This window comes from Lepeophtheirus salmonis, chromosome 14 (assembly GCF_016086655.4).
Source record: "Lepeophtheirus salmonis chromosome 14, UVic_Lsal_1.4, whole genome shotgun sequence".
NCBI lineage: Eukaryota > Metazoa > Arthropoda > Copepoda > Siphonostomatoida > Caligidae > Lepeophtheirus > Lepeophtheirus salmonis.
In genome coordinates, this window is record NC_052144.2 from 38971221 (window position 1) to 38997855 (window position 26635).

Sequence of the window (26635 nt, forward strand, 5' to 3'; positions counted from 1 at the left end):
ATGATATTATTTAAATTTTTAAAACCTACTTGTCCCTAACTTCACTGCCCAGGGGATACACTATATGAGGCCAATCATTTTTGAGGCTCTCAGCAAGAAGATAGATGATTTGGGATATCAAAAATAAGAGAAAAAATGATGGAAGTGATTCGAGAGATATCAGTGCAGGGCCATACTGTTCACCAAACCTCAATTGGGATGCTACTTCAATCATTAATATCCAGGATTGGAGAATCGATACAGAACCTTTTTTACAATAGTCATTCCTAAAAGTCAGCTGATTATTGTTATCGAAAAAAAAGGAATGAAATATTAATAATACATGAAAAATATCAAACTTATAGAATATTATAAAAATATGCTTAAAAAACAAATTAACACTAGAAATTAAAGAATAAGAAATAAAAGGTCGTATTTTTAAGAGTTTATTAGACAGTTTGTGTAGTCCAAAATTATAAATTGGTATAATAGGGTGTCTTATTTGCCCTAAATGAACAAAAATAGTATATTTGATAATATTCTATTATACACATGGTCGGTATCAAAAATGAAGAGAAACAGCAAAATAAATGCGCATAATACGCAGTACAAAAAGGGAATATTTATTAATTGGCAACATGTTTGAAACTAAAATACTCATACCACGAGGCAAGTTGGAGACATATTGGAAACATATTGTTGCAAAATATTCGTTTAATCTATATTACTTAATAAAATAAAAATCCTGTAACTTGATTCACATCAATAATTTTAAGGATACCACATCAAAATTCCATTTTTTTCGACATTTTACAGATTTCAAATCAAAATGCGTCCATGAGGGATAATTTCTTTGGACGTTTTATGGTTCTTTTCTTGTTGAGAGGAATAAAATACAAAAACAAACAAACAAATTCCCAAATTTTGTCGTTACGGTAGACCCTTATATATATACAATATATATTCGCAATTTTCTTATTTCTTTGAAGAAATTTTGGCTATAATATAGAAATACAAAGGTATAGCAACGCTTTTAGTATAATGCTACTAAGTAATTAATAATTAGATATGATTTTTTTGTAAGAAGGCGAGGAGAAGGCGAGAGCGAGACATATGGTACACATGAATTAAGACCCTTGCTATTATCAGCTGTCTATTATATGATTTTAGGGGGGAAGAAACTGAATTATTGCTATAAAGAGAAGAAGCTTCTATATTCATAATAGAGTTAGTAAAGGAAAAATATTAAAATTATATTTAAATTCAGATATATTTATTTTATTATGGATTTTTAAATCAATTTACACCAAAGATAGGCGAGAATTCTTTTTTTACAGGGAAATGTTAACACACACACGGCTTATTAAATAGTGAAGAAAAACGGAGAAAAAGAACACACTTAAACTGTTTTTCTTTTTATAATCGGTAAACTCAGTTTTTTCTTTACACACATCCCATCCCCTCTTTAATTATAATACAGAATTGGATCAAATACTATAAAAGATTATATATATATGTAATTTATTCTAAAAATTATGAATAAATAGTCGGACTAATGATAGTTTGGGAGTACTTTACGAGATAAATAGTACCAATTTCGGACCTTTTTTGTTTCTTTTTGGAGAAAAGGTTTCGTAATACATTGAATGTAAGGACGTGTACAATAACGACATATGAACTTAAATCTGTTGCATAAATCAATTTTTTAAAACTAATAAATATTGTTCTAAATCCTCCTATTAAAAAACCCCATAAGCCCGAACCGAACAAGAAGGGATTTTGGAACGAGGTTCAACTCTAATAAGTAGATAGTACATACACTTATAATAATAACATTCATCGTTAAACAAATTTATGCATAACTAGAACTCATTTAAAAGTTGAAACCGGAGTTATATCATTTCGGCAACTATGCACTTTCATTATTAACCATTAAATTTTATGAAGAACCATAAAAGTTATTTTTATTGCCACCTCTCTTGCGCTCATTTCATGATTTCAAATATAGGATAGACTCCTACGTATAATGTATGATATATATATTTCATTTTGGACTGTTGTTTCTCAGAAAATAAAACTGCCAATGTACAAAGTGATATCCTCTGTATACCCAAATTTGAAATGCCTTTCAAATCAACATAAACTATAATAGTTATTATATGAGCGTGGCCTGAAAACTTTCCGACCCAACAAAGATACAATACATTTTTTCTGATTTGTCCCCCTTCAACATAATCTCCTTGTAACTCACCACACTTCTCCTTGCAGTGCTCCCATCTTTGTAACCCGTCCAAATAGTACTCCGCGTTTTTCTCTGTAAAATAATTGTAGTTGGCAGAATTACTCAGAGTTGAATTGACTGAAACGCGTCAAATTTTAACACAAGACACCTATATGTCTTTTATAGTCTGAATCCATTTAAAAGTTACACTTTCAAAAACAAATATCCATTCCTGTATAGTTTAAAAGGCATATTATCTTTCTTGTGATCCGCGCCGGACGATACAATGTTGAGATTGAAAACATCTTACTCCTGGACCAGTCCTTTTTTTGAAGAGTGAGCAAGGAACTGGAGGAGTCTGGAAGTGATTATGAATCAGCAGAAAAGCGTGCTGATCACAAGATGAGGTCAGACCGCCTGGTATTTTTTTTTATTTTTGAATTTGTTGCCCCCAGTGTTCGGCCTCCAAGCGTATTGGATCTCAACCCCATGGAATTCTTTTTTTTTAGTGGGACACTGTTGATCAACACACCTACATATCCTCCTGCAACAAAAAACCGAGCTGATTTCCAGGTTCTGGAGAATTCTAGTAACTGCCAAAGGAGACTGTCATAAAGACCTGCTCGCGTTTCCGAGGTTTAGTTGAGGCCGTTATTGACACCAAAAACTATTAAATTGAATATTAATTATTTTTTTTATTAAGATTTCATTTGGCATGGTTTTTATTAAAATTGGATAATAGGTGTACGAGAAAATCTATTTAAATGATAAAAAACATTCAAAAACGAATTGGTTTTGAATACAGGGTGCGTACTTCAAATATAACCGATACTCATTTTGACATGCCAGGATCATCTTCTCCAACTTTACAATGAAGGGGGATACTTGGACTTTCTTCAGTCGTCCAAGGCATTGGGACCCTCTCAATGATGGCTCTTGGATCTTTATTCTCCTCCAGCCTCTTCCTCAGGATATGCATGGTCCCTAAGTTGATTCTGAGCATGCTTTGCCACTAGTGTGCACCAATGCCGCGATGAGGGCGCATCTCTTTTCCTGTTCATTGAATTTAATGGGATAGAGATTCTTGTATGTTGTTCCCGTGGTAACTTGCTTGATACTAACAAACAGCTGATTTTAAGATCTTTTTATTAGTATATTGGGAAGGCTGATGTCTAATGTCGTCTTTGAGTTATAAGTGTTTCCGTCAGGCGAATATTGGAAGTATATACCCTGTAGTGTAGATGTCACACCCTATATATCGGTTTTTTTTTTTTTTGGGGGCTTGAGCCTCCCTCAAAAAGTGGCTAGTAACGCTCAAAATTTGTGTTCCCATCTTATTTTGGGAGAAGTTTCTCCTTCTAAATAATTTTCCTATTTCATATTGTTAAATGTCAAAGGGGTGGTTGTCGGGGGCATCTGTTTACTTGAATACTGCAACGACACCTTCTGGATAAAATACTTTTTTAGTTTGCTCATGTCCTATTGGCTAACCACTACCAACTTGTATGGGCTCTTTTTTGGCTTTCTTTTTTGAGGAGAGGTTGCGAGACACAATAAAGGTAGTACTGTTATATATGTCTTGTCGTTACCTTTATTGTATCATACAGTTTTTCTTCCAAAAAGACACAAAAAAGGGCCCGAAATTATCTGGTAACTAGGCAAATATATGAATCATTCCAACTCCTGTTGATCTCTTGAGTAATCCCAACTATCACTCATATTATTTCGCCACAATTTTTCAAATGAATTATAATTTTTTTATATATATTTAGCAATGTTCAAATCCTACATGATAATTTAATCGATATTGTATTATAATTTTGCTAGGTTATATTTTATTAAAAGAGTAACTATACATTTTTATTTTATACAATAGCCAAAACATTTTCATCGAAATAATAAAATAGAGCGTGCATTCGTTTGAACAATATTAATTTCAGCGAGTGTCATCTTAGCAACATTCATTTGAGCAATTATTTATTTGGGCAAGCCTTTTTTTCAGCGTCGTTCATTTCAGCGTCATTTCCATATTGTAAACCAAGATACTATAGGGCTATCCAAGGTTAATAGAAATACAAGGTTAAGCTATTATGTAATCGATCTAAATTTACTGCTGGGCAAAAAGATAGATTGTGACCAATCACGCAACCAATCATACTCGATGACGTCACTATGAAAAAGCGTTGTGGAAGTCAAACATCAGTCGTACACGTGTTATGTTATAGCCTTGTATTTCTATTAACCTTTGGACTATCTATAGATTATTTTTCCTTTAAGAATGCTAAATATTTCTTCATTCAATGGAGCTAACACAGTGGTGAAAGGCACCCAGAGAGATCCGTCCAAACCCCCGTGAAGCCTTCTCTTAAAAAGAAAAAAATACATATAGTTTAGAACTAAGTCAAAAATGGCTCATGAATCAAAGGTTTACGATCATATCATTGGACAGAAAATATGAAATCAAATCTTTACTTTGATGATCCTGTTCTAAATGTACTTATAAGATCATACTTGCTAAAATTAACGTTGCCCAAAGGAATAGACACGATAAAATGGCCAATATATATATATAAGACAAGGGATCAACAAGGAATGGGATTCCTGTCCTTTCGGAAACGGAGCATCAGTAATAGAATAATAACTTATAGCCAACTTGAAATAGCCATACTGTATCAAGTCAAAGAAGGAAATCGAGAGCTGACAACCAAATACATAGGACATTTTTGTGTTAGCGAAATAATGCCGTAACTCTTTCCACATATATATATATATATATGTATGTATACTATTATACAAAAATCATAAGAGAAGTAACATATTGATTTTGAAATATACTCAGAAGTACATACTTGCTTAAAAAGTGAAAAGAATGTCCGTATATAATCTTTTCCTTCTTTTTTTAAAATATAAGAAATAATGTCGTCATGATTTTTGAGTAAGAGACTTGAAACAATCACAATGTATGGTATGTAAGAAGTAAGATTAAAAACATTTTTTAAATATCCTAAATGAGGTGTATAAATTAAATGTATTGATGAAAATGATTGTAGACATAATGAATAGTGCCTTTATGAGCTAGGTTTTCCGGGACGTACTGTGGCGTGGTCCCAATACACTACCCTATGCCGCCATGGCGGTATTTGCTTTAAGAGGGAAATATCAGTTGGTGTAATTGACTTATTTGGCTAACTACCAAATAATTTCGAGATTTTTTAAAGTTTATTTTTGGAGGGAAGGTTGCGTGATACAATGAAATTAACGACATGAAAAAAAGAAATAGAAGAAAAAGATGAAGAAGGAGAGAGAGAGAGAGAGACATACACTAAGTGGAAGGATGAACGCTTATTCAGCATGATTGGACGGTCTATCGGACCCTTTCCCCGTAACATATAAGAAGTAACTATTGAAAAACAGTGGTTTTAATTTTCACTTCCGAGATGGTGATCTAAGTAGTAGTGATGATGCTGATAGTTTTGAATAGTTACATAAAATTTTGCCTTTTTTATTTTGTTCTATTTTTTAACCTTTCCTTCTTTTTGTTTTCAGCATTAAAAAAAATAAAAAAACAAGAGTTAGCTATGATGCATACAACTGACGGCCAATTGAGGGAGTGCCCCGGAAAAAATTCTAGGATATTGGCATACGAATTTATCGTACATATGCATCCTGGATTGAGCTGGAAAACAACAGGTAAAGGACCATATCAGACCAGATGCCTCGTTGAAATTAAAACTAGATGCCGGAATTAGATATTTAATTGACCACACAAATTAATAATCTGCATCTACTTCATCTTAATACCTTGAAAAAGAGAGAAAAATGATAAAATTGGCTTGTAAAGCTTTTTTCGGGGTGGAAAAAGTAAATGGTAAATGCTAACATGAAAGTATTACATTTACTTCATCTTAACAAGAAATGGTCTTTGAAGTCAATATACATAATGAATATTTCCCTTTCTAGGAGTAACTGTGAATTGAACCTACACACATTGAGTTCAAGAGAATTACTTATCCAGATTCGGTTGTCCACTGAGCTACGTCGCTCCATCTCCACTAATTTTTCTTTAAGCCTATTAAATAGAAATGAATTAAATTAAAAAGCTCAATGGGGTATTCTTTTTTTAGTTTAATCAAATCAAAGTCGAAAAACTCCACCCAGAAATTTTATCATTCTTTTGGTATCATTATTCAATTATTTTTAAGCTTTTGTGGATAAGAAAACATAGGCTGGTTGCACTTTGAACTCTCCCTTTAATAGGCTTACTGAAGAAAAAAAAAATGACCTTTGCAAAATGTTAATAAGGAAGGAAAATGTCCGTCTCATTTTATGAAATTTAAATTTGTATGCTGATATTTAACTAATACATATTCCTGCCTTACTTCATTTACATAAAAATTTACACTGATTTTCTTATTAACTGTCAATTTTTCTAATTTTTCTCCTTGTCAATCTTATGAATGTTGATTGTTTGAATTCGAATTAGTTCTTGTTAAGTTGTAAATAATTTTATTCTCTAAAATACCCCCTCGCACATACACGCACGGGTTACGCAAGTTATCCACTTGTCCCCAAGGGACATCAAAACCTATCACCACCGCTATCCTGGGTATTAAGGACCCTTCTGTTTTCTTTTGATACACCCCGACCCACGGACATTACAAGTGAACCCCTGCTCCAAAAGGGGATCATTCCCAACTGCCACCCCTCCCCTGAGCATCAAGTACCGCTTTTGATATTCTATAATAAACCCTACCCACGGCTTATGCAAAAGAACCACAGGTTCAAGAAGTGGCTCATTACCCACGGCCAACGTTTCCCTGAGTATCAAGGACACCTTGAAATATCCTATAATACTCTCCAGCAAATGGGGTTTGCAAGTGAACCGCTGGTCAAAAAGGTGGGCCACCACCATCGCTTCATTGAGCATCAAAAACCTTCAACTCAAGGGATTGAACTTTTGTTATTGGAATTATAGTTAGTGGGCTTTTTAAAGGTATGTGTAACTTTGGTCATGCGGCTCCTCTACAACCGGAGGGTTCAGGTGTTTTTAATGCTAAAATGTAAGCCAAAAAGGTGAGCAATTTGAATGAACATGATAAAGTGTGTGTATATAAGGATGACTACAGCAACAAGTTAAACTCTAATAAAAATGTACATTATAATTGTAGATCCTATTTGATAATATTTGATCTACACGGTTGTGTATTTTGTATAAATTTTATTAGTTTCTTCAAAATAGTCATAAAAAAAACTTATTTAAATATACTTTTCTACATAAAATCTTATAATTTCAAAAATCACCTTTTTGGACATACCTAAATATTTTTACATAATATTCATTCTCTACTACATGGATCACCATAGGCAAGACCTAGTGGGGATCAAGTAGTTGCGGATTTTGTCAAAATCCGCCTGTCTTGCCCAGCAATCATTACAATACATCAGATTTAAAATTCTAACAAGCCCAATTACATGATGATCTAACATTGTGTTTCTATTAATCTTGGTGGGGATCTGTTTTTCCACAGTCGAAACTTGGAACTTGGACTTTGAACCAATGTCCTACTTCAGTATCCTTAATCTTCCGATGAGAAGAGTTGCATCATCCTGTTTGTTTGTTCTTCTTGGTTGTGATTAGTTCCGCTCAGTTGCACTTGGCCATCCTGAACAGATTATCAACGTGAGTATTTTAGATATGTCCAATCATCTTCATTTCCCCCAAGGCAATGCTGGAAGGATCTGAAGAGTAGCATTTAAGGACGCAGACGGAACAATTTTGTTTACAGATTGTTGACAGAATACTCACTTTTTGTGATCAACCGGTGTCCTCTCTATGCCCTCCACTAAGGCCCTTTCAGGGTCTTTATTATCACACATCTCTAATAGATGCTACTCTGTGGTTATATCACACTCTTTGGATAAATGTAAGCCCTAAAGTCTGATCTTTATCAGATGGTCATACATTGCTTGGTATGAAGTTCGGTCAATACCAGAGTGAAAGCAGTGGTACTTGGGATAATGAACAAACCACTATCTATTAGTCAACTTACTTGTCTTGTTGTCACGTTGCCTCATCCTAAGAATGTATTGAATGTCTCCATTTGCTCTCTCATATTGTGAATGATGGGAATTTATCTGCACAATTTCACTTGCACAAACCATGGGTTGAGGTCTATTATTTACTATCAGAAGGGGCCCTTAATGCTCAAAGAGGTGGTGGTGGTGGTCAATCAATCACCTTTTCCAACCATGTCTCTTTGTACATCCCTCTCTTTGTCTCTTTTCTTCTACCTTCATCCTTAGTTTACATTTCCTTCTATTCAGGAATGCAAGGCGGTCACTCTCTGCTAGTTGTATAAATATAAAAATCTATATAACACTGTTGATAATTTTTGGGGCTAATCCTAGTAACTACCCTAGTCAAGTTATTAGTGCATATCAATAAAAGTAATCATAAAGGTTAAAGTGGGGCAAAACCAGGATCTAGATCTCATCCAGATCTACTTACTAAACACATATAGAAATAAATGACCCTCAGTTTCATCATTTATATTAAATAAATATGAATCTAAATACAAAATAAGTTTGTATATGATTTCATTTTACGAAAAAAGAAGGTAAGATATGACTTGAATTTTGTTGGCTGATGTCTTAAACCATTAAATAAACGAGAATGTCGACATTTCTCTTTTTGAAAATAATATAACATTGTTTTTTTTCGTTTTCGAAGAAAAAAAAGTACAGTTGTCACAATTTGGCGTTCAACCCACGATATGTTGCTCAATGATCTATTCATAAAACATATTAATCTTCATAGAAAAGAAAAAAATAATTTAAAATACCTTTGGATGCAAGACATTAATCTTGTCAGAGTCGTTTGAATAGAAGAATAAGGGTATAATTTCTTAATCTTACTTATTTTGAAAAAATATATATTTATATTTGTTAAAGGAAATAAACGCATTATAATTTTACTGGGTCATAGGTGTCGGAACAGGAGAGCAAGGAACAATTAGCTCCATATATACAACTAAATTGCTTGAGGGTGCTGTCATTGCCGGATATCATTCCGGTTTTTGACATATATAATTTTGTAAACAATATAAAATAATAAGATGATCAATTCGCCTAGAAACACCTTACATGAAATCATATTATATCAGCCCCCTCAAGTAAAACTTCATGCCTCTATACAGAATTGATCTTATGTCATAGTTCACTTGATTTAAATTTTAATAAATCGTAAATTTATTTTTCAATTGTCTTCAAACTTGGGTGAAAGAGAGATTTTGTGGCTCAAGATTCCTTAAGTAAAGTTTTGATTCAATTAAAAACAAAACATACGAAAACGAGGAAAATTGAGCAACAAAGGAGATAAATTTTGAAGCTTCTCTCACAACGCATGTCCTCTATGACCATATCCAAGGAGTTCGGGTGCAGCTTCAGTGAGACATATCTTTAGAACAAAAATCCAGCCGGAAGCATGGTCTTGGGTGTTGTGGGTAGTACAGGCAAAGTCTGCCTCCCATTTTTGTTGAGGAGAAGGAGCGGCTTAATACAGGGGCTTACTCCTCACATGAATGTCCAGTCTCTAGAAGCTTCTATCAAGACGGAGTGGACCAAGTTCGTGTCTGATTTCAAAGTAATGACCTATAAGGGATTTAGGTCTAGTATTGAGACAATTATTAGAGCTGAGGGCTTACATATGGAATAAAAGTTGTGCCCAGCATTATTTTTAGATAATTTTGTTAAATAAATGTCCTAACTAAACCTCTTGTCTAAATTTTACTCTTGGAAAATTTAAAAAAATTATATGTGTACCACTGGATAAGATCAATCCTTTATTGAGGTACAAAGCTCCAATTGGTTTATTTATGTAAGCTTAATTAATATGTTTCATAAGTAAAAATCCAATTTAGGAAAAATTATTATTTAGGAGTTTTCATAAAATAAGCTGAATTGAATATAGATTACAATAATACATACTCTGGGGAAATTTTTTGACCCTTCATGATTTTTTAACAAATGATATATATCGATATGATTAATAATTTAGATTGAAACAAGTTTATAGAAGGTTTAAATTAACAATAATGGATTAATTGATAGATATAAACGCATGAAAGATTCAATTTCCCTAAAACTATTATTGTTATATATTCACACAACCTAACTACCGTATAATATTAAATTTCTTAATAAATATTAAAAACTAGATAGACCAAAAATCAATCAAAATCAAACCTTTTTTAATACAATTTTTTAAAAGTTGAAATGCAAAGGTCTATTATATAACTTCAGTTATGACATAAAGTACTTGCAGAAAAGATAAAAAAGATATAAGATTCTATGTAAAATCCTACATTCTACTCAATTTTTTGGTGGTTATAGACACTTTTTATAAATTTTAATCATGATAAAGTAAATAAATAATTCATTTTTCAAATGCTAAATGCTTGTATCAATTTGTTATTTGCTTTGATTTCATTTATATAGTTTTTTCATGTCAAAATATGGCACTGAATTGTAGTTATAGACTAAAAACTATAGAAGTTGAACGTTGTAATGGTCATTTTGGTATTCTACGGCTTAAATAACCATAATAATTGTGGGTTTTAGCCTGTAGGCGCTCCAATACCTTCATTTTGTTGCATACTTTAATAATATGTGATGTAGTTTTAATATATAAATGGCCATTAACCTGGTTTTGGAAAATTACCATGGAGAAAATTACCATTGGAAAACTGCCCTGGAGGAATTTGCCATTGGGAAAATTTACCGTCATTTACAAACAAAATCACAATACCTCCACCCAATTTTTTTTATTCAATGGCAGGACCACGATGCAAGTCAAAAACAGCCTCTGCCTCTTCCCAATGCCTGTAGGGCCCCTTTCAATTTTAAAATGAGCCCTTTTTCTTTTGGTTGATTAATGCTTCGGCAAAGACACCAAGCAGGTTAAAAACCAACCAATACCGCTGCTTCACAAAGCATATAAACTCTTCCAAATGCTCCAAAAGGAACCCCAGACCCATGGGCTGATTATACCTACGGCAAAGACATAAAGCAGGTTATAAACCCTGGGTCCAGTGCTGATTTTGAAGCATTTGGAGGGAGTCTAAATACTTTGGGGAGTTCTGGTGGTGATAAATTAGGGGGGGAAATAATTAAGGATTTAAAAGTAATTTTCATTGATTATACAATCAATCCGAAACTGTGCCACGAACTCAGAACATTTGATGATATTTAGTGACAAAAATCAAGTCTGGTCAAGCTGAGTCGACACAGTACTACTACATTGTGCACTGCCCATAGTTTTTCCATTGGAACCAATTAATTTTGATTCGACTAAAAAAAGTAATAGTCAACTCTTAATTATACGTTCATGTAAAGATTGTTTCAGATAAATTGTCCTCAGATAATTACATTTATAACTATAATGATTATAGATATATTTTTTTAAGTTACTTATAAATTTGTTATTGAGATGTAGACAACAGACTTTTATTCAATGTGTTCTCCATTTTGGTTTTGGACTTTTTCCATACGGTCACTGCAATAGGAACATGCCCCAGCCTCCTTCAAAGGATTATAGACTCCTGAGTGCTTAGGTAATGGATCGTTTGAGGGAGATAATATTGTTATGACGAGTATACTTCAACGATAGTAATGTATGGATTTAAATCTTGATAGTTTAAATGTGGCCAAAAGTGATGTACATTGGTTTTCAACCCTTCATTTGTTCTTGGAGCTTCGTGTATTGATAAGGCCTGTCAGCAGTCACATTTTACATCCAGGATATAACTGTTTCTAGGATATCCATGATTACATCTTGATTGATTCTTAGGCCAAAACTAAAGAAATAAGGATCCATAACATGATTTTTACTCCTGATGACATCCATTGTCATAATAACAGACGAATTTTTATTTCTGAAGACAACAGGGACTTTGTGAACATCTTGGTAGATCCACCTATGATTTTGGCTGTTAACTGATGGGTCTATATTCAAGAGTTTTTCATCAGAAAATAAATGAAGGTAACTACCAGCAGATTTTGAAAGGAAAGGAGTCTCTGTTTTTCTCTTTTGGTCTTCATATATGTTTTACCAACTTACTCATTGGAGAACCTGGGGGGTTCGACGCTTATGTTTCATCCTGGTAGCATTTTTAGATTGTTTAAATAGGTGCGTAATACCATGGACATGTCAATTGTGGAAATTTAGGAGCTTTGCTTCATGGCCCTCGTGGAAGAGAGTAATTACGTTATCTATTTTTCTCTTTTCCATATTTATAAATAGTTTATAAACAAACAACAAAAACATTACTATAAAAAATCTAAGCAAAGTGTCATGAAACCTAAAAACACTTGTTGGTTTTTGATTTATGTCGTAATTAAGATTTTAAATGTTGATTTTAAGACGAGGGTAATTTATTTGAAATACACTGTAATTCTTTTCCTTTATCTATTGGTAAATACAGTATGTATTATAGACTAACGGTATAATTAAACTGTTATTTGAACAAATATACGTAAATGGATTTCCCCTTTGTCCTTTGTGGACAACCAAAATCCCAACTCAAAAAGGAACGTATCTATAATAAATAAAAATTAATGAAACAATCAAATGACATTTTGTACTTATTTATAACGACTTAACTCTGGGTTTTTGACAGATCATATGTCAAACGTTTTGAGGTTGCTTGAAAGTATGTATACATAACTTTCATGGGATTGACCTTAAAATACTATCACGTATTTAGTTTTTCTTTTGTTGGATCATACATTTAGGAATAGAAGGAATGGATCCTTGGAAAATACATAAGGTCTATTGTGAAGAAAGAGAGAGAGAGAGAGAAACAAGTTAGAACATTACTGAACAGATATCCTCGACATTTTGTATGGCTCCCTCATTTGTCAGGGGAATTAAAAAAAAAAAAAAAAAAAGCCAAAAATTTTTTGGAATAAAAATCAAAAATTTCCCATCTTAAATTTTTTGAAAAAAAATTTTCAAATATATTTTTCAAAAAAAAACTTTTAAAATCCACAGCAAAATTTCATGACAATATGTTCTCTAGTTTCTGAGTTATTGCGCTAAGTGTGACGCTACTTTTGATATTTCCTAAACTTGTTTAAGCTCAGAACTTAAACAAGCACATGTATTACAAGCTATCATTCATACTAGGGTGGCCTGAAAAGTTTCCAACCTTTCAAAGATACAAACATTTTTTCTAAATTTTATTTTGCATTTTTCAACATAGACACCTTGTAATTCTACAAACTTCTCCCAGCGATGCTCCCATCTCTACAACCCGTCAAAATAGAGCTGGGCGTTTTTCTATACATTTTTTTTGCTTTGTTTTTGGCTCAATTTCTCCGAGTTGGATTTACTATGACGCGTCCAATTTTAAAACAACAAGCCTGTAAATATCTGCTACTGTTTGAATATCTTTTAAGGTTATACGTTCAAAAACAAATATTTAAAGACGGCTCGAACCTCGATTTTGTCCATTTTAACAAAAACACTATAATCAACTCACTCTAAACGACTGGTAAAAAACAACTGTGCGTCCAAAATGGCTGAAACTTTAGTGAGTATCTGTCAACAGATACTAGTTAGATGTGACTAGATTTTATTTACAGGTGATGTCATATATACATTGAGATTGAAAACTTTTCAGACCATCCTCGTATATACAAGGTGCGTGGACAAAATCTGCCGCTTCAAAAACAACAACTACAAGCTTATTTTATAATATTTATTGATAAAATAAAAACAAATATCTTTATTAGGATATAGAGCAGCTATCTATTCAATGTAGCCGTCGTCTGCGGCCAAACCCCGCTCAATGCGGCTACGAAACCGAGAACAGGCATTTTGGATCTGCGCTGCTTCTATCTAACTGAATATCTCCTTGATGCAGATGATGACAGACTGCTTGGTGTTATGGGAGGAGCGGTTGGACATGTTCTCCACGTAGGACCAGGCAAAGTAGTCCAACGGGTTCAAATCCGGTGATGAGGGAGGCCAAGAGGAGAAGGGTACGAACGTAAAAGCATTGCTTTTCAGCCATTCTTGCGTCCACTTAGCTTTGTGGGTCAGAACTGAGTCCTGCTGCCATATCCATGGCATGTCTCTGACAACAGACTCAACACAACCCCGAAGACTATGACGGAAACTTGGTCTTCATGACCCAGGGGACGTCTCTGTTGTTCACGGCAATCCAGCGATGGTTCTGGGAGTTGTGGATTTGATCCTGAACGTCCATCGGATCCGATGACTCCTCCAGCTGCTTCCTGAGACTTCTGACCGTTCTAACTGGCATTGCCAGAAGGCCAGAGATGTCAGCATTGCTTAATTTCATGTGAGCACTAAGCATAATCTCAATAGCAGTGCACCTATGATCTCTCTCATTGAACATGACTTTTCTTGGGCACTTAAAATGATGCTATCGCTACAAGTACAATAACTGAAGCCTATGCCCCGGGAAAAATTTTAAGACCAAAAACAGACGGATCAGACATCAGCTGATGGAGTAATGTCGTCTTTAAAATGCGGCAGATTTTGTCCACGCACCCTGTAGTTAGCCTAATAAAACATTTCTATGTGCTCATAAAAGACGGAGGGAGAGTAACCTTGAGTATTTGTTGTGGAGTTATAATTGTAAGTCCTTGTTGGACTAAGAGTTGAATTGGGGATCGAGATCGGAGACATTCTAGCAAATGTCCTTGTTTATATCCTTTTCTTTTTTGTCACAGCTGATTGTATCTGAGCCAATGAAACGTCATGCCATCTAAGCTGTTCTCCCCAAAAATAATTCTAATTCTTTAGAGTGTCTATCTTGATTTTCTATTTCTTTTAGCATGCCCAAAAATGCTCATGATTAGTATCACTGGATATGATCACTCTCTTTTTTTTCTTGAGAGTCATCTGCATTTAATTATGTATTGTGGATATACAAACACACATTTGAAGGGGAACATATGTCCTGATTTTTTATTACAAATATATGCACGAGTAGGATTTACACATAATAGAAAGAGCTCGATTTCACTAGAGTGATTTAAAATGAAATTAAATATTTATTAGTCATATCTCCTTACTTTGCTCCTTCAAGAGGAGACAGACCTTACATCAAAAGAATGCCCCTCCACTTATATGCTGTGTCATAGTGTTGGGTTTCAGTTTACAAATTCTAAACTGTTTTTTTTTTAAATTAAACCCATTCGATTATTTACAGAAGTTTGGTATGGATAGGGCTCAAAAATAAATAAATACATTTAAATCGGTCTCAGAAAAAATTAGGTCTAGACCGATTTTATGATGCCCGGTAATTTTGCCTCAGGACATATTGCCTCCAGGATTTATTGCCTTAATATATAAACAAATGAAGTTTATACGTTCCTATTGTTTATTTTTGGTTGAAATCAAAATATACAATATTTATTACTATGATTGTTTTCTGTTGGAATAAAGATGGAATTATTCTCTTTCCTCATATAATGCTTGTTAGTCAATCCATGAGTCATTTCCAGTATGAATAACCCATCATGTCTATGATAATTACTAAAGGAGGAGTGATTAGCAATTTAGCAAATCTATTCGAATTGTAGCCATGTTTATTTATTTTTGTTTTTCTTATTATAGTAATATTATTATCATTTTGACTCTGATTCGAACTAATTAGATTTTTTTGGTGTACGCATTGAAATTTTGGGGCATGGCTCCATCATTTTTCCAACAGAAAACAAACTTTTAATGCATTTCATAGTAATTAGTATTACATATTATGATTTAAAAAATTCAAGGGCAACAACATTTTTAACCAAAAATAACAAAAACGACGTATAAATCTCATTTATAGATATATTAAGGCGAAATATCCTTGAGGTGAAATGGCTTTAAGGCAGAATGTTCTAAGGCAAAATAGTTAAAGGCCAAAAAGACTGGCACTTGATTTTCTAAATGAATTGTTGATGATTACTCTGCGTTTCCATATTGTGAACATCGTCACAATGACATCACATAAATTTGAAAGTGTTTCCTATTATTTTGTGGAGAACATGCATGATTGTGTATATGAGAAAATCGGTCCATAGCGTGAGACCAAAAAAATCAGACCATTATTGGCTAAAAAACTAACGATATATCAGTCCAAATTGACCTAGAAAAAATCCTTTAAGATCAAACCGAAATACAAAATAACAAAAATGGTATAGGGCCGAGTAATGTTATATATCTGTATATATAATAGATTTTTGTGTGTCCCTTTATGGGTGTGCATAGTTATACGGGGGGGGGGGCTTATTTTATACACAAAACACACAAAAAATAATTCTTGGAATTTGAGGAGACTAAATAGGGGCTGAGTTATAATATTTCATCGTCTTCTTGTATTTTTTTACAGCTCAAAAAAAAAAAAAAAAAAAATCAACAAAAGGTCTATTTTAACCGATTTCTTATTTTGCCCATAATATTGATAGAATATGCATCACCAAAGAGTTTTGTTGTAATCCCATTTTTATTGGGGGTGTACTAGCAAATAGTCAACATTATCATCATATTTTTTCCAATTTCAATACCACTTTTATGACGCAATGCCCCTAAAGGGAAGATCGATGCAATCGAAGCAAGATACTTCCAACTTGATCATCCATCTCAAGAGATTTTCGCGTTCGGATTCCGAATTCTACAAGGGACGACGGGAGGAGAATTCATCCGATCAAAACTACAAGACCTACTTCCTTGGGAATGAGATACAAAGATCGATACAATAAAGCGATCTATTCACGATGAGTAGATAATTTTAACATTTGTTAATAGATCTTTTTTTAAAGTTATAAATTGGACACTTTTTATTTCATATAAGCTATGATATTCCTCGTTACCATATATTTTGAATAAGTTATAAGGATCTAAGGAAGAGCTCCGCTTTTCATAATTTTTCAGCCTAAAAATGGAAATATATCGTGTTCAAAATGAGATCCAGAATCAATAAAAACTTAAAAATAAAAATCACTCTACATAAGTTTTATTAATTCTACTTTTAATTTGATAATTGTTTTAAGGGTAAAAATGACTCTGAACGATAAAAGTCCCGAATTACTCTAATCCCAGATATTTCAGAATTCAGATGACTGGGAAGAAAACTGTGGTCAGTTTCGGATTCTGCGCACATAGATAAATTCCTTTTTTTACTTGAAATCATTTGTACAAAATGAGTGTTCCCCTATATTATTAATGCCCCCAAAATGTCGAGGTAGATTGATGACGACTACACAAATCACATACTACTCATATCTATGAATAGTGGATATGGTTTCTTTCTATGAGTGCGAGGAGAAGGCGGGATCAAAACAAATGGTATTACTGAATTAAGACCATGGTTGCTAATATTAGCTGCCTGCTATATAATTTTCGAGCGAGAAAATGAATTACTGGTATAAAGAGAATAATCTTCTATATTTAAACTAACATTAGCAGAAAATCTTATAATTATACTTTAATTCAATTATTGTTTATTATATAATTTATTTAAAGTACTGCAACGGTAAAGATTCGAATCACATACTACTGAGTTGTGTTTATATAATGATCATCAATTAATATAATTTATAATAAAAAAGTACTATTTTCTGCAAAATAGTACTAATTAATTCACCTTATATTATTATATAACATATGAACCATACCTATTTATCATACTACCATTTCAAATTTAATTAAAATAAACAATTGCATAAATCAATATATCAAATATCATTTTTAGAACAAATGTCCTTAATGGTCCTTCGGCGAAACGTTATTTTCCCTAATGTATATACACTATGGAAATTGTCTTTGGCGAAACGTCTGATCGGCAAATTGTCCTTTGGCAAAAATGCTTATACCTAATTGTCCTAGAACCCTCTTATGCCATATAAACGGCTCATAAGAAAACAGGGCAGACACATGAACATTATTTACGAGTATATAATGCTTACATATTAAAGTGAAATGATTCCCTGGCTTCTCATGTAACATGACACAAATTATGAAATCCTTTTGGCAAATAGAACCATCATTATTTCAACCCTAATCAATTCATCTCAAGTTGATAGCAATAAACGAATAGATAGGAATACCATGGAACTTTGTTTTTATCTATAAAAATAATAACAATATTAAATTTCACAATAAGCCTCGACATTTATTATTATCGTAAAGAAATCCAATTACCATTTTGAATTGCGTACCCATACCATTAAGTCCAATGTGATCCATATTTATTACACAACTTTTGTATGAATAAATACTTGCCAGTGATTTCCAACTGGATCCCCAGTACAGGAGATTCTCACGTAACGCTGTTTCAAACACTACAGATTTCGCATAGCACACTGCTGGGAACTATTGCGACTCCTCATATCCCGTTTTTTGATATTATGATAATTAATTATAAAAAGCTAAATATGAAGGTAAACAAGATTTTTTATAGTTGCTGATGAGTTATTTCATACTATGGCTATATATTAATATAATAGAATTTTGCATGTGAGGGAGGGTCCTATAAGTATTCGATTTGATACTTAGACTTAAAACTTTTGGTTATTACTTATTATACAAACTGGCAATTAATAAATTTGCAGAGTATATAATTGGGTAAGTTAACCGATGAACCTGAACCAGTCACTAACTTGGTTTTGAGTATATATAAGCCCCCTCATATGACCTCCCCTAAAATTGGCACCCCTTTCGTAACATGACCAGGTTCAAAAGAGGGGCCCATGCAAAATTTTTGCCTCCTATGTACACCCCTGTGGGCACCCATAAAGGACACATGCACAAACTCTATTTGATATGGATACAGATTTATTTATATCTCAAAGGGACTTTATCCTGAGGGATTTTTATTTTTGACGAGTGGGAAGAATATGAGCATCAGGATATTAAAAATACTCCATAGTGAAAAAAAGGTTGGGAATCACTGCTTCACTGTACTATGGATGATTGAAGCACCTACATAATTTGTTTTAGTTTTATTGATAGCTAAATAATACATAATACCTATAGCTATAATCTCCATCACTTTGATTTGTAAGGATTTAAATTTCAAAAAAAAAAAAAAAAAAAGTTTCTCTTTAAGATGGCTTAAACATTATGTTTTATTTTTGCAAACTTGTAGGTACATTAAATAACTCTGGAGATTCCATATATTCTTCAGAAGACTTATTAAAAGGAAGAAAGTATTAAAAAAATGATGAGTCAAACTAAACATTCATAAAGGAGTGGCCCAACATACCCTTGTGAGCATCTATCTACGTTCATACATACATGAGGAGATCAAATTCATGTTCTCTATGACGAATTAGAATTACTTATTTATTTGAATATCAATGAGTTATATTATCCCAACTTTCTCTCCTTCTGGACATTATATGATAAAAATGTGTGTATTTCCACTCTCAAATTCCAAAAGAGGTCTCTTCTCTCTAAATATATTAGGTTGGGAAAAAAGTAATTTCGTATTTTTGTTTTTATTGCAATACTTGATAAGAAGTGTTGCAATCATCCAATTTAAGCCAAATATGTACCCTTATGTTTGGTAACTTGGCGTTAATGAGAATCCAACTTCATAATCCCCACCTCGTAGAAGTGTTTGTCCCTATTGACAAAAAACTCGGGACACCAATTTTCACAGGCCTCTATTGAAGGCAAATTTTCACTCCCAAGGGCGTTAGTCATAGACAGTGACAGGCGGTAGTCACTCGATGACAGTTCTGAACTTCCTATCCGAGCTCCAATAGCTTCTGGTGCATCACCAAAGATGTGTACGGGCTGGCGTTGTATCCTATTCTCCTATTCGAGTTCCTTTTGTATCCAGCCTTCTGAAAATGGTTCAAAACGGTTTTATCCTCGATGTTTATCTCCCGGGCAATTCTACGACTCCTAAAATGACGGTTTTCTATCATTTTATTGACATTTTTGACGATCAGCCTGCCAGTGCGCGGTCTCAACTACACCAGATCGAAATCGGTCCAACCACTGTTGTGGAACACGAGCCGAAAGACTATGCTCCCTGTATACATCGCCAATTTTCTTGGTGGCTTTTTCCCTTTCAGGTTTTAAGGATGTAAGATATAGTGAATTTCTTCCTTTGAGACCTCCATACTCGACGCACGATAATTCACGATTAAACCAGACAAGCACAATACTGTACGATAAGGGTTGATAGTATTTACACATACCTTTACAACACTTTATCGTATGATCTGATGTGACCAATAATGAACAAGATATACTTAGTTTCAAAATTAGAGATGGGAAATACGAAATTACTTTTTTCCCAACCTATTATGTACACATATACATACTTTCACTAAAGATATTCTCCTAAATACTAAATTTTTTTGTATGTTACATGTATATTTAAATCTCCATTTTTGACAATCTTTTAATATTTTTTTGGGTTGTCAAATATTTGTAGGGTTACTCGTACATAAAGATGTGTGTTGAGACTTGATCCAAGATCGAATAATTTTTTTGGTTTGCTCTTAAGTGATTTTTAAAAAAATGATATTGGCCAATATTTCGGCCCAAACTGTCGTTTTCAAACACTGAAATGATTTTTTGGTTATAAATCTATTAGGGCGTCTGCAGTGGGTGAGTTAAAGGGACTGCATCTCCCCCTTAACTTCCCATAAAATTAATTCGTCAATTTTTTTTTCTAAAAAATTTAATTTTCTGCAAATAACTATAAACTTCTGAATTTTTTTGTGAAAAGTTATTGATTTTTTAATTTTTTTTTCTTAATAGATATTGATTTTTGATTTTTTTTGTGAATAATTGTGGATTCTTAAATTTAAAAAAAATTTAATTTAAAATTTTGTTCAAAAAATTTAATTTGAAAATTTTTTTCAAAATTTTTTTTTTTTTGTGAACATCAGTAGATTTTTGGATTTCTTTTCCAAAAAAAATTAATTTTTGAAATTCTTCATAAAAAAAAAATTAAATTTTTGTGAACAGCTGTGGATTTTTCAAATCTTTTTCTTAAAATTTTTCTGTTAATAGATTTGGGTTTTAAAAAAAAATTCAAAAAAATTAATTTTGTAATTATTTTTCAAAAAGTGGTTATATTTTGGATTTTTTTAGGAAAAAATTGCAAAAACTAAGACCCCCAAAAAAAAAAAATTAGATATATATATATGAATATAATTCTTTATCGAATTTCTTACCTTTCTTGATTTAGATTTATGAGTAGTAAAAATATGATTAATACAATTAATTTAACTTCATATGACGTTATCGTAGGAGTCAATGTTATCAATTTTAAACACAACTGACATCATTAACAATCAATTATAGAACCGGTATTGACAAAATCTTTATTTGGGACCCATCTTGAACGAACTTCTTTAAAGAACTGAATAGGTTCTATCTAATATAAATGGTAACAGTCTCAGTCCGGTCTAGGATTTTCAAACCGGAACTCAACACTAATATATATATCCAATTATATCAAATAAGGTTGCAAAAGAAGTGTGTCATGTGTACATGTTTCAACTCCAACTACAACCTACACAACTCAAACTATGTGCAGTATTCAACTACAAGAAAAAATGTGACATCAACGGAGAAAGGATTGGGGATATCAGTTTGTAATTTCACCAGAAAATTTAAAAATGAATCCAGGCACTTATCAAAGACATAATGTAACTCGAATAATTACCAGGTGGTCCAATAAAATCTGAACTTCGACCAGATATTATTTATTAATTAAAAATAGAATTTAGTAGCAATGACGGCTACCAGGCAGTGTCAGAACGCCTGGTACCCGCTGTAGATGTTGTTCTCTATCATGTTGTTTTAGTGCTGGCTGTCAGTGGCTATGATGACCTCGGTGTTTCATAACGGACAGTGCAGGGATTTTCTCTTCGACATGTACCCCTAAGGAGTAGTCGAGAGTGCTCTAGGTAGGCCAAATATCAAAAAGGAGTTCAAAAGATTAATTCAAAAGAGTCTTACAACGGAGGAGATGGGGTTGTTTCATTGCATTTGTCAAAAGTAGCCTTTCCACCCTTGCAAGGCTTTTTCCATCCACTTTTTTGATAGCTCTCTTGACAGTCTGGTGTGAAACCCCGAAATTTCTTGCTAGGACTTGAGGGGATCAGCCTTAGCTGTTTTCTTTGACTCCTCCGGGTCCAGTTTGGCCTTTTTAACTTGCTGAACTCGTAAAGGATGGTTTTGGATACCCCAAACTGCTTGGACTGTGGGAATGGAAATTCTTCACTCACGTTCAAGTGTCATTTTCTCGACAGCTAAATCTAAAACATAACTGAGCTCTTTAACTTTGGTACAAGTAGAGAAAATGACACTTGAACGTGATCGACGAATTTCCATTCGCACACTCCAAGCAGTTGGGAGTCTCAAGGAACACAGTCTACGCCATCAGCAAGTCTGAAACGTTGGACTCGAAAAAATGTTCTCTCAATAAGGCCTAACTGGACCGCATAAGTTATTAATAAAGCCCAGGCCAATCCCCTCAAGTCCATGCAAGAGATTTTGTGATTTCAATCCAGACTATCAATATCTATCAAAAAAGTATATGGAAAGAGCCTTGTGAGAATGTATAGGTCATTTGTGAAAGCAACAGTGATGGATACCCATCTTTACCGTTGCAAGACTCTTTTGAATGAGTCTTTTGAACTCTTTTTTGATCCTTTTGGCCCTCTACATCCCTGATGCAAGCCCCTCGACTACAACACCGTTTGGGTGCATAGTTGGGAAGCCCTTCAGTGTCTGTCATCCAAACACCAAGGCCCTCAAAGCCATTGTCAGTGAATTACATCTGCAGCGGGTGTCAGGCCTTCCACCGCTGCCTGGAATCCATCATTACCTAAATGAATAATAAAAAAATCTCAGATACACACTTATCTATAGTATTGTTAATGAATAAATTATATCTTTTTGAAGTTTAAAATTCAATGTGTTACGATTTTAATGGATCACTCGGTATGTTGTCGCACCCTGTACTAAGTAAACAAATTGGGATTTTCATCTTTCTTGATTTTTCTTCCAGATTATTTTATGTTCAGGCAGAACATATGAACATTGTTCAGAATAATAAATAGATAGAGGGTCTTTTTATTGCTAGGGTGTTGTACTCGACCTTCATGGGTCACCAAGTTAATCTTTAATAAAATGAAAGTAGTTTATCAAGTGTAAAATAATATCAATAATAAATAAACTCAAACATCGTAAATATCCTAAATTAAAGAGAAAACAATTTCTTATCAAAACAAAAACAAAAAAACAAATAATGTACATAATAGTTATATATATGTAATTTGATCATCCAACTTGAATTGGTCCTTACAATTTGTTTGTTTGTGGCTGGATTTCACGTTTCCCTCTCACAATTTCAATATAAATTTAGGTTTGAGTGGTATGATTTTTAACCTTTTCCTAATTTAGATTACGGCTACAGGGTCGTCCACAGAACGATATATATCAAAATAATTCAAAAAAAAATCTTTCTGAATATTGGTCTGCTTTAAGCAGTTTGGCTTTGAAAAATTAGATTTGGCCCAGATTTGAAATAATTATGTATTTAATAGTGTTATTTTGTAAAGCCCTTTTCCATGAAATTTTATTTAATAGGTTCTTGGCTCATTAAAATAATACAAATGCCCCTTTATATTAAAGGGTTGGGAATCCATTTGTTAGAATAATGTCTGTCATAATTAATTAATGTAAAATAATGATTATTGCTGTATTTTAAAATTTATTGACAAAGTACATAAATAAGTTATGTCTCCTGTCAAACTTTGAACTAGATGTGTCTCCTAAAGATGACATCATAGGAAAAGGAAATTGTGGATTGGTTATTTCCTTACCAATTGACAATTTTTCTGATCTAGCCTGAATCGAAATTCAAATTCAAAGTGGAGAAGGTCTGTTAACACTTTCAGCCTCGTATAGAGACTGTCATAAATGCTAGAGGTGATTTAATTGTATATAATTAATTAGAATACATCAAGATTTCAGAATTTGGTTTTATTTTTTAATTACTGGTCATGGAGAAAATTTCATTTGAAAAAAAAAATCTTTTTCGTGGCACTGATAGCTTGCACACCCTGTATATGTTTTTATTTGTCCAACTTTTTCCTAAAGAATGTCTGTGCTGATACTAAATATAACATGTATACCTTGGGTTGAATCATTCTTTGTAATAGTGTAATGTATTTAAATTAAGTAGCATTTGAGAGACAAACTGTGTAGTATGGGCTTTATGCCTTGATACTAAATTGTAATAATCAATCAACAATTAAGTCCATTCCATTTTTCTTCCGAATGAACCTCGGAATTACGTAGGGATTAACTGATAACTTAAATCCATGGGTATTGCAGTTTTTAAAGTATTCAACTATTCAGTTTTAATTATATAATAACAATTATTCAATTTGAAGCAAATCTTTTCCTTGATTTTAAAATTCAATAATCGCTCAACAATTACGGGAAATATAAATTAGTTCAAAAATGCTCAAATGTTATCTTCATGTCTAACATTGTCCCAATTCTTAAGCCCAACGTCAATACCAACATCTCAGAAATACTATTTAATTACATTGGCTTAAAGTGACCCAAATACCGAGAAAAAGCTGTCCTCTATTAACAGTTACACTGTGACTGCATTGTGAAAAGTCTGATTACTATACAGGGTGGAGATTTTAAATCCAGAACATTTAAGAAATATGTATATTTCAATATATTTCCCAAAATTAATTTAGCAATTTAAAAATATTTTACTCATACATGGAGGGGTATATAGAAAAGTCAATCACTCAAACCAACCACAAGGGAGTCTGTAAGGGGGGAGGTGGAGGGGATGTAGCCCCATCTCCCAAATCAATGATATTTTACGTAGATATAGAGGTAAAAAAAATATTTTGAAGGATTCATTTTATAAAAAAATCATTTGACCAAATTATGCAACAGAGCAAAAAGTTTAAATTCTGTAATTTTCAAATAAACTCCAAAAACCAAGACCCCCCACCAAAAAACAAACAACAATGACATAATCCTGAGGACGCCCCTAAACCACCTCCAGCTTCAACCACAGTCTCCAACCGGGCCCTAAACCTGGCACAGACCTTGATGAGGAACTCGTTTTCCATATTGGCCAATGCCTCGATATTGGTGCACGTTTATTACACTTTATCTCCAAGATGCCCACACATAGTTGTCCAGGGGATTCATATCCTACGAGTTCGGGGGACACATTTCCTTTGCCCCAAAATATAAACGTCTCAAAAATTCCCGGAACAAATCTGGAACAAACAGGGTTCCAATTACTCGATTTTGATTTTTAAACAGCACCAATTGAAAATTCTAGAACGACAAGAGATCTGTTTACTTCAACTTCAGCTATCTAGTATAATTACCTATGGAGTATTTGCCTCTTTAAGCTTGCGCCCGGTATTGAAGTACACAATAATGGATGCTTGGCGTTTGTATTATGAGGACATCTCAAGTATTTTCTATTTTTTCTTACACAGCCTTGTGGTCTGAATCTGATGATTACGCTTTCATAAACATAGATCTTAAGGCTAGCAAGATATTGAGGCCTAAACTTTTTCCAGCTTTAAATCCCCACCTTGTATATACGAAGTTGGTCTGAAAAGTTTCTGATCTCAACTTGAAGATGGCAGCACATGTAAATAAAAGCTAGTTACATATATCTAGCATCTGTTGGCAGTTACTCATCAAAGTTTCAGCAATTTTGGAGGTCCAGTTGTTGTGTAACAGTCGATTGAGTGAGTTGATGTGTGTATCTTCGTGAAAATGGAAAAATCGATTATGAAACTGTCATTAAATTGATGCTTTTGAAAGTGTACCCCTTAAATGGGTTCAAACAATATCAGACATATAAAGGGATGCTGTGTTAAAATTTGAAAGCTCTAAGTCAATCCAACTAGGAGTAATTGAGGCAAAAACAAAAAGTGTTTCATGAACCCAAATACTATTTGGACGGATTACAGAGATGGGAGTATTGCTGGAAGAAGTGTGTATATTTACAAGGAGACTATGATGAAAAATACAAAATAAAAATTGCGAAAAAATGTCTTTCATCCTTGTTAGGTCGGAATGTTTTCAGACCATCCTCGTATATTAAACGACCCCTACGTTTTTTACCTCTCTTTAAATGAGAATAAAAAAAAAAAAAATCTTGTCATTGCTTTGAATACCTTCCATCTATGTCCATTCAAGTAAAAGTAGATAATACTATGTAACTGTAATTATACAACCACACACTGCCATATGCTAGGTGTGACTTCCTCTTCCTGATTGTTCATCTCCTTATTCTTCTATTCAGCTAAAGAATCTCATTATTCGTGGAGGGCATCAAATATGTTCATTTACCTTTTATGTATTTTTTCCATATATGTACGTAT